This window comes from Panthera tigris, chromosome E3 (assembly GCF_018350195.1).
Source record: "Panthera tigris isolate Pti1 chromosome E3, P.tigris_Pti1_mat1.1, whole genome shotgun sequence".
Taxonomy (NCBI): Eukaryota; Metazoa; Chordata; class Mammalia; order Carnivora; family Felidae; genus Panthera; species Panthera tigris.
Window position 1 is genome coordinate 26,520,318 of NC_056675.1, and position 9,064 is coordinate 26,529,381.

Sequence of the window (9,064 nt, forward strand, 5' to 3'; positions counted from 1 at the left end):
GAGGTAGGCAGGAATTCGCTAAGTGGAGGCAATTGGGTAGCAGAGGAATGTATCAAGAACAGAGATGAGTGGCTGGAAAGTGGGGGTGGGAGGGAAGAGGCTCCAGTAGCAAAGGATGGGGGCGGGGGGAGACAGGCAGGCGCCAGGAGACGGGGGTCCTGAAGACAGGGCTTCCCAAACCGGAGTGTGCAAATCACCAGGGAGACTGGTTAAATGCAGATTCTAACTCGGCAAGTCCAGGGTGGGACCTGAGACTTGCTTTCCCAACAAGCTCCCACATGATGGTGATGCCGCTGGCCCAGGGGCCACACTTTGATCACAAGGTCATACATACCGCGATAAAGGTTTGGACTGATCCTGGAGATATTGGTGAAACACTTCAGGTAAGGAATGATAGGGTCACATTTGAGTCTGGCCCACTCTGGCTGCAAGGTGGAGAATGGATTAAGCAGGGGGTGGCCATTTAATTTATTTTTGCCAATGAAGTTTTATAGACGGTGTATATACTGTCTATACTGGTAGAACTGAATAATTGCAACACAACCCTGAAAATACTTACTCAGTGGACCTTTACAGAAAAAAATCGGTTGGAAGTAATCAGGCTGGAAGTCTTCAGATCCTGCAACAGTCCAGGCCTGGGCAGGGGGCCTGAGGTGGGGACAGAGAAACAAGTTGGCCTAAAGATAGAACAATGTCCTGATTAGGGCCAGTGCTTTGACACCAAGAGATGTGTCTTCAAGTCTTGTGTCCTGCATTACTCATCCTGTGTGTCTTTCTGCAAATTACCTAATCCTCTCTGAACCTTGATTCCCTCATCTATAAAATGGGATTAATAATGGAACCTCCCTCACAGGAGTGATTGAGGATTCAGTGAGATGGTGTTTAACATAATAAGCACCTGGGAAGGGGCAGTGAGCATAGAAGTAATTATTGGAATGGAATTTTGATTTAATCTGTGTCTCCATCCTCTTCCTCTGTTTCCTTTGCTGCTCATTCTTTCTCCACTACAGGGCATGTTTCCCTTTTGTCCATGCAACCATCTCTCTATCTACTGTGATTTGGTTTATCTCTTTCCTTGACGTCCATGGCCATCCACTCGATGGAAAGCCCTCACTCTGGGTACGACAGTGGACTGATGACAAAAATGGCCCCTGTCCTCTTTCTCTTCCTGTGCCAATGCCTCCACAGCCTGTCTCATCAAGAAGGCGAGCCTTTTTACCTACCCCTGAAACTGGAAGGACTTTGGGACTCTCTTTAGTCAATAGCATGTGGCAGAAGGGATGCTGTGCTAGTTCCTGGCCTGAGACTCAAGAGGCCTCGTCTGCCTCTGATTGTTCTCTTGGAAACCTGCAGCCACTGTGTGAATAGCCTGCTGGAGGATGAGGGACTCTGTGGCCCAATCAACCCTGTCCCTGAAGCTGACAGCGAGCTTCCTGTGAGACTCGTGAATGAGGCCGTCCCAGACTGATGTGACCACGAACTGACCCAAGCACTTGAGCGAGCCTAGCCAAGACCAGTCACAGATTGGCCCAGATCAGTAGAAGCATTCAGCTGGCTCATAGCCTCTCAGGAATAATAGGTATTGTTTTAAGCCACTGAGTTAGTGGTCATTTGTAGCTCAGCAATAGAGAATTGATTTGGAATCTTAAAAAAACAATCTGGCAGGGATGCCTGGATGGCTCAGTTGGTTGAGCATCTGACTCTTGGCTTCCGCTCAGGTCATGATCTCATGGTTTCATGGGTTCAAGCCCTGCAACAGGCTCCATGCTGACGATGTGGAGCCTGTTTGGGATTCTCTGTCTCTCCTCTCTTTGCCCCTCCCCCACTTGCACTGTCTCTGCCCCTGTCAAAATAAATAAAGTTAAAAAATTAAAAAAAAAAAAAACACAATCTGGCATACTGGGCTGCCACTGGAGTGTGTACAGGCAGTCCTTAACTTTTGTACGTTTGACTTTCAAACAGCCTGACTTTGATACACGTGCTTGACTGACGCCCCAAAGCACCTTGCCCACAGTAATCCGGGTTTCCCTCATCAGCTGTGGCAGGAGGGTGTTGGCCTCCCCTTCAGTGGATGAGTTGGGCCAGTGTAGCCATCTTTGTGCAGATTGTTTACACAGTTGTTTGACTGTGTTCCTACATTCGCCCTTATCTTGTAAAAACAAATGGAATCTGGGAAAACGAAAGTGCTGATTCGGGTGACAAAAATGCCACAGGTCTCAAAGGTAATACAATTAGGACACTGATTCAATGTGCCCCAAGTGGCTAAGCTTCAGCTGCAGTCAGATGCTGCCTGCTGTTGAGCTGGTGGGTGGGGTGCTCAACTGTAAAGGAAAAGACCCACCATAGTGATGAAGGGCATGCAGGAGACTGTGTCACTTAGACATAGATTAGGTCACAATTTATAAAAACCTAACCTACGGTGACTTAAACAGAGGCTTGTTTTTCCTCAACAGCCAGAGCCTGGAGGTGCACAGCCAGCAGTTCAGGGATGAATCACGGACCCAGGCATCTTTCTGCTCTGTCATTCTGGGTATTTTCACTGCCCCCCCAACATTTTTTAAAATGTGTATTTATTTATTTAAAAAAATTTTTTTTAATTCTTTAAATTTATTTTTGAGGCATAGAGACAGCGAGACAGAATCTGAAGCAGACTCCAGGTTCTGAACTGTCCGCACAGAGCCCGTAGCAGGGACTGGAACTCACAAACCATGAGGTCATGACCTGAGCGAAGTCTGACGCTTGAACAACTGAGTCACCCAGGTGCCCCTGGGTATTTTCATTTTTATCATCATACTTGTCATCTCCAGATCCCACAGTTGCTACTACAGTTCCAGGCATTGTTTAAGGCAAGGAGAAGAGAGAATGGATTAGGGAACGTAGTATACGTCATCTTACATCTCATTGGCCAGCATTAGGGAACCCAGTAGCCGTCTTCTTACATCTCATTGGTCAGGATGGTGTCACGTGACCACGCCTAGCTGTGAGGAAAGCTGGAGGAGAAAGCCTGCCCCATGGCATACAGCTGCCCAAGCCAAATATAATGGAAGAATGGATATTAGTGGGTAAATAAGATTCTGCCACAGAAATGCTAAGAACAAATAGCCGAAGGTGGTGTCAAAGATGTAATCAGGGAATATATAATTTCATAGTTATATCATTTATACTTGTCTAAGTCTTTGCATATAGTAAATGCGCAGTAAATGTTAGAACTAAAGTCCCAGCTCCACCATTCAGTGGCTGTAATCTCTTGGGCAAGTCAGTTAACTTATCTGGACATTAATTTCCTCGTTTGCAAAATCGCCGGGAGGGCGGGGGGCGGCGATGAAGGAGGAGAATCCTGCCTTTTAGAGGTTGGTTGGGAGCATCAAAGAGCGATGCATGCGAACTTGAGAAGTGTCCTCCAAGTGTTAGCTGCTGTCTCAGGAGCAGCGCCCCAGCATCTGTGGAACAGGAAGAAGGTAAATCCATTTCTTAGGGGATGGTCACCATCTGGCTCTCTGCCCGGCACCTCCCCCCACCGCCAACCTTTTTCTTCAGGCCTGTGAGTGAGCTGCAGCTGTGAGTACTTGTTATACGTGTTCCCAGGAGGGAGGACGCCCAGAGAGAGGATCCAGCACCCCCGTGTCTCTTTCCTCTGAACTATGTCATTTTCTTACAAGCTTTCTCTGTTTCATTTCTCAAACGAAATTTCATTTTCGTGGCTTGAGTCCGAGGCAGAAAGCTTAGTGAAAGCTCGTAGTTCTCAGTCCCGGCTCTCTAACAACCTATGAGGGGCTTTGTGAAATTATCCACGCTCGGGACTCCACCCTGGCCGGATGAGGTCAGAAGCGCGGGGAGTGCGGCCCAGGTGTGGGTACTTTTTGCCGCTCCCTTGATGATTCTAGAAGGCCGCCAGGGTGGTGAACCACTTCCTTTAGTGAGATGGCCCTTAGGTCCGAGAACCTGGAACCTCCAGCTGGTATGTGTGAGGTTTGCTTTGCGGTAGAGACAGCGAAAAGAGGTGGTTGGCCGTAGTGGTGGTGGCGGGACAGAAATAGAAGCCCAGGATAGAATTCTTCAGCTGGGAGATACGGGGCAAAATAATATCAAGCAGGCATAGGATTTAATTCCTTTGGCACTCCCCCTTTTCTCCAACCCCAGGGAGATAGAAACAGTTAAAAAAAAAATTTAATTTAGGGGCGCCTGGGTGGCTCAGTCGGTTAAGCGTCCGACTTCGGCTCAGGTCACGATCTCGCGGTCCGCGGGTTCGAGCCCCGCGTCGGGCTCTGGGCTGATGGCTCAGAGCCTGGAGCCTGCTTCAGTTTCTGTGTTTCCCTCTCTCTCTGCCCCTCCCCCATTCATGCTGTGTCTCTGTCTGAAAAATAAATAAACGTTAAAAAAATTTTTTTTTTAAAAATTAATTTATAAAAGGCATCAGAGTCATCCTGAAACTTCTCAGCAGAAAACAAACAAACAAACAAACAAAAAAAAAACCCAGCGTCTCTATTCAGAGGCACACTGCCCTTCTTCTTTTGTCTTCTAGCCTGGTGAGAACACACATCATATACAGCCTGTCTTTACAAACTGCTGGCTCTTTTCATGAATATTCAATGGTTTTGCCCACACTTTGTCTCAGTCTCTCTCCTCCCCTTCCCCCCATTACCATCTTAGATGCAGTGACTTTGAGCTACCACTTAAAAAAAAAAAAAAGTAAAGTCCATCAAGGCGCCTTCCAGTGAAGCCCGATGTCGTAGGGGGGTGGTGGTGGAAACTAGGAGTCCTACTGTGTACCAGACTCAAACTAAAAGGTTGTAATGACCTTATCTCGGCAAAAGATTTTTATCTTCACGGTTTATTTAATCACTGGTCCCCTCGAATTAGGAGCTAAGCCTCTGATGGGCGACTGTCGATCCTTATCAAAACTACTAAGACATATTTCAACCGTGGAGGAAAATGGTGTGGCATCTGGAGATGGGGGGCCCTCAGGGTCTTGCATGGCAAGAAACTGCAGACTGGAAACACTGCTCCTCGTACCTTAAGTAAAGGCTTTGCGATGATTGATTATTTTTCCTCTGATAAATACCTGGTTTTCAAAAGCAGTCTAATTAGTAGGGATCTCCATTTTCCAAGTATTCGAAATGCATTTGGCTGTCCTATCATTAAACCCAGACCCAGGAGACCAGCTGAGACGTCTGAGCCCTTCCCACGTTCGCGGCAGAGACATTCCTGCTCACTGAATATCCTTGAGTAACCCTGTATTTCCCACCCTGCTGCCATTTGCCAGGGCCAGCCGACTGGTTCTGAGCAATGGGCAGGGAGCACAAGGGACTTGTACATGATTCTGCAGAAGCCCTAAAGGTCACGTGTGAAAGCCATCACAAGATGGAACTGAGTCACCACAAAGAGCACAGCTGCCCTTGACGGTCACCTGATTCATCGTGGCCTTTGTATGAGTGAAAAACAAACCTCTGTGGTGTTAGCCTTCTGAAATGAAACACTGGGATTTTTTGTGACTGCAGAAAAGCCCAGCTTAACCTATCAATACAACAGGACGCTGAAGAGGGCTCCTATCATCACCCCATTTTGGAAGACCCCACTGCAAGCCTCTTATCTTGATGTGTTTGAAGTAGATGGAGAGAAGATGCTCTCTCCTCGGACCCCAAGGACTCCCCAGTCACGAAATGCTCCATCGGCATTCACACGTGCAGTAAATAATCATTGAGTGCCAACCACGTGCCAGGGCCCTTATTGGCACTGGGGATTGCGTGGTTAGCAAAACGGACTCCATCTCTTCTTTGCCTACAGCTTTCAGTCCGTCAGAGGAGATTGCTGCTCGACAAATAAGCATGCCGATGAGCGCAGAATAACTAGCAGAGGTGAGTGCTTTGAAGGAAAGAGGTTTCTAAATCAGGAGGGACTTTATGGCAGCCCAGGGGGTTAGAGAAGGCTTCCCCGAAATTCTGAAGCCCGGCGGGCACGCTAACCATGAGGGTCTGCCTCTGGACGTCACCCTGCAGAGCACCTGCTATGTGCAAAGCTCTCTGCCAAAATGCTAGACACACACCACCCTCACTTGACCGTTGCAACAGTCCTGGGAGGTAGTAGTAATATCATCCCCATGTTACAGGTGAGGAAACTGAGGCTCAGCAAAAGGAGGCCACATGCCCTGTGTAAGTAAGTGCAAACAGGGATTTGAATCCACATCTGGCTACAACGCTAACACTCATTTCTGGCCCTTGCAAACCGAGCCAGGGAGGTTAGTCATGCAGGAAGTCACCCCTCGTGAGGCCCACAGTGGGAGATCAGAATGAAACCAGCAAGCAGATGTTGACAAGTTGCCTGGAAAAGCCACCCACTGTAGGGGGGTGGGGTGGGGGGGGGATAGCTTTCTCTCCAGTTCCCAAGCTCCTCCTTAAAAGTTCCAGTGTTCCTTTTTCATTTTTACAGCATCCCCTCCCCCTCTCCCCAGAGGACTGACTTCTCCTTTCAGCGGACGGGAAGGCGTGGGCTGCCTGCCCTACAGTAGCCCAGCCACTGACAGATGATGGCTTCCCTCCAAACTTAACCCAGATGAAAACGATAGGGACATACCAGCTCTTTCTTCCCTTGGCTTTGTACCATGCTTCCCTTTCTCCCCAGAATAGAAGCAGGAAGGCCTGAGGTAGCTGCGTTGAAATGTTAGCTGAGGGGTGCCTGGGTGGCTCAGTCGGTTAAGCATCTGACTTCGGCTCAGGTCATAATCTCACTGTTTGTGGGTTCAAGGCCTGAGCTAGGCTCTGTGCTGACAGCTCAGAGCCTGGAGCCTGCTTCGGATTCTGTGTCTCCCTCTGTCTCTGCCCCTCCCCTGCTCATGCTCTCACTCTCTCTCAAAAATAAATAAAACATTACCAAAAAGTTAAAAAAAAAGTTAGCTGATATGAACCTGTTGCTTTGTCTTACAGAAGGACTAAACGGATTCTGCATATAGACACATTTACACTCATTCTGGCACATGCTTCACATGCAGACATGCCCGTTTGCACGTGGGTGCATAGACATACACTGTCTTTAACACATATACTCATAGCTAACACATTATAGTTATTTATTTTTATTTTTGAGAGAGAGAGAGCATGAGAGAGGGAGGGGCAGGGAGAAGGGGACAGAGGATCCAAAGCGGGTTCCTCGCTGGCAGCAGAAAGCCTGATGGCAGGGCTCAAACTCACGAACCATGAGATCATGACCTGAGCCGAAGTCAGACGCTTAGCCGACTGAGCCACCCAGGCGCCTCGTAGCCAACACTTTAAAGCACTCACCAGATCCCAGGCAACTTTCAAGCTCTGGGCAAACATTTGACTGCCAGGGGGCCAGATCCAGCCTGCCACCTGTTTGTGTAAATAAAGTTTTATTGGAACACAGCCATGCTTATTCATTAACACATTACCTCTGGCTGCTTTTGCACTACACTTCAGAGTTGAGTAGTTGTGAGAATGACTGCATCACCTGCAAAACCCGAGATATTTACTACCTGGCCCTTTGCAGGAAAAGTTTGCCAACTTCAGTTATAAGTGCTTAAAAATTTTACAAGGCATGCCTGCTGCATAGCTAACCATCCTGAAACCTAATGGCTTAAAAACGGCCACTGCTATTATTGTCTCTTATGATTTCTGTGTGTTAACTGAGTTCTGCTGGCAGTTCTGCTCCTCGTGATGTCAGCTAGGACCACGGTCCTCTACAGCAAAGGGCAGTTGGTGCTACTGTGCGCTGTGAACTCAGCTGGCACTGACAACCCACACGCGCTGGTTTCCCTCCTCATGGCCTTACTTTTCGGTTCTAGCATCTCACAGCTCAGCCACTGGGTTCCAAGAGGCAGTGTCATGTTTGCAAATGCAGAAGAACGGCAGATCTCCTAAGGTCCGGATTCCATTGGTCAGAACAGATCACAAGTCCAGCCCAGGTTCAAGAGGAAGTGACTCCACCTCCTGGTGGCAGGACTAGCAAAGGATTTGCAGCCACCTTCAATCCACCAGAGTAAGTACTTATCCTCACTTTAGACATAGGGACACAGAGGCACAGAATAGTTGAATAACTTGCCCACGACAGCCGGGGAGTGACACACAACCTCATACACACTCATTCACACAAATATGTGGGTGCATACATATTCACACATTATACATACATTCATCACACACACGTCCACAATTCACATACAGGCATACAGTGACAGTCACATGTTTACATCCTCATATTGACACCAAGTCCTCATGCACGTTCACATATACGTGCATACATATTTGCACATAAGCACTCACATATACACATGTACACACATGCACATACTCCAGACATACACACCCTCACACACACCCCCTCCACTTCCATGTGTAGAATCACACGTATCCACATGCGTGGGCACACATATACACACATTGTTTGATCCCTTTCCACTGAACATGGTAATTTCCTCCAATGACTCAGAGACCTTTTCCTCCTCTCTTTTGAACAAGGTGTTCCGATGCCAGAAAACCCTCCTGTCTTCCTTCCGTTGTGCAAAGTCTCTCTCCACATGAAGAGGCCCAGAGGCTCGGGACCCTGGATCCCTAGCCTTACTCGGAATGGCCATGGGGCTAGAGACCTACACATCTTTGTTGATGTTAGACGTGAGGGACAGGGAAGTTAAGTGCGTTGCCCAGTGTCACACAACAGAAGCCACTAGGCTGGTGGTGATCACTGACAGCTGGGCTAGGTGCTGGGGCTCAGCGGTGCTTGATGAATGAATGAATTGGAAGTCCTTGTTCTGTACGGATTGTTTTTAAGAGAGTTTATTCTTTTAGAAGCAGTTTTAGGTTCACAACAAAATTGACCGAAAGGCACAGAGATTCCATTTATACCCCCTGTCCCCACATGTGGATAGCCTTCCCCATATCCACATTCCCCACCAGAGTGGTACATTTGTTATAATTGACAAACCTATATTAATGCATCGTTATTACCCAAAGTTCATGGTTTTAACCTCAGGGTTCATTCTTGGGTTGTGCATTCTATGAATTTGGACGAATGTACAATGACATATATCCACCATTAGAGTATCATACAGAGTATT

The 9,064-nt window shown here is 47.8% G+C and overlaps 1 long non-coding RNA gene across 4 annotated transcripts; it reads left to right on the top strand.

Annotated features, from left to right (window-relative positions):
• The first annotated feature begins 2,461 nt into the window (after positions 1 to 2,461).
• Positions 2,462 to 8,744, top strand: LOC122234576. 4 transcript variants are annotated; one of them, XR_006212409.1, is made up of 4 exons: positions 2,462 to 2,530; positions 5,785 to 5,855; positions 7,796 to 7,989; positions 8,469 to 8,744. It is a non-coding gene; the product is annotated as an uncharacterized LOC122234576 (long non-coding RNA). The 4 variants fall into 4 exon arrangements; XR_006212410.1 differs by lacking the exon at positions 2,462 to 2,530 and adding an exon at positions 2,747 to 3,458; XR_006212411.1 differs by lacking the exon at positions 2,462 to 2,530 and adding an exon at positions 2,747 to 3,062.
• The last annotated feature ends 320 nt before the right edge of the window (positions 8,745 to 9,064 follow it).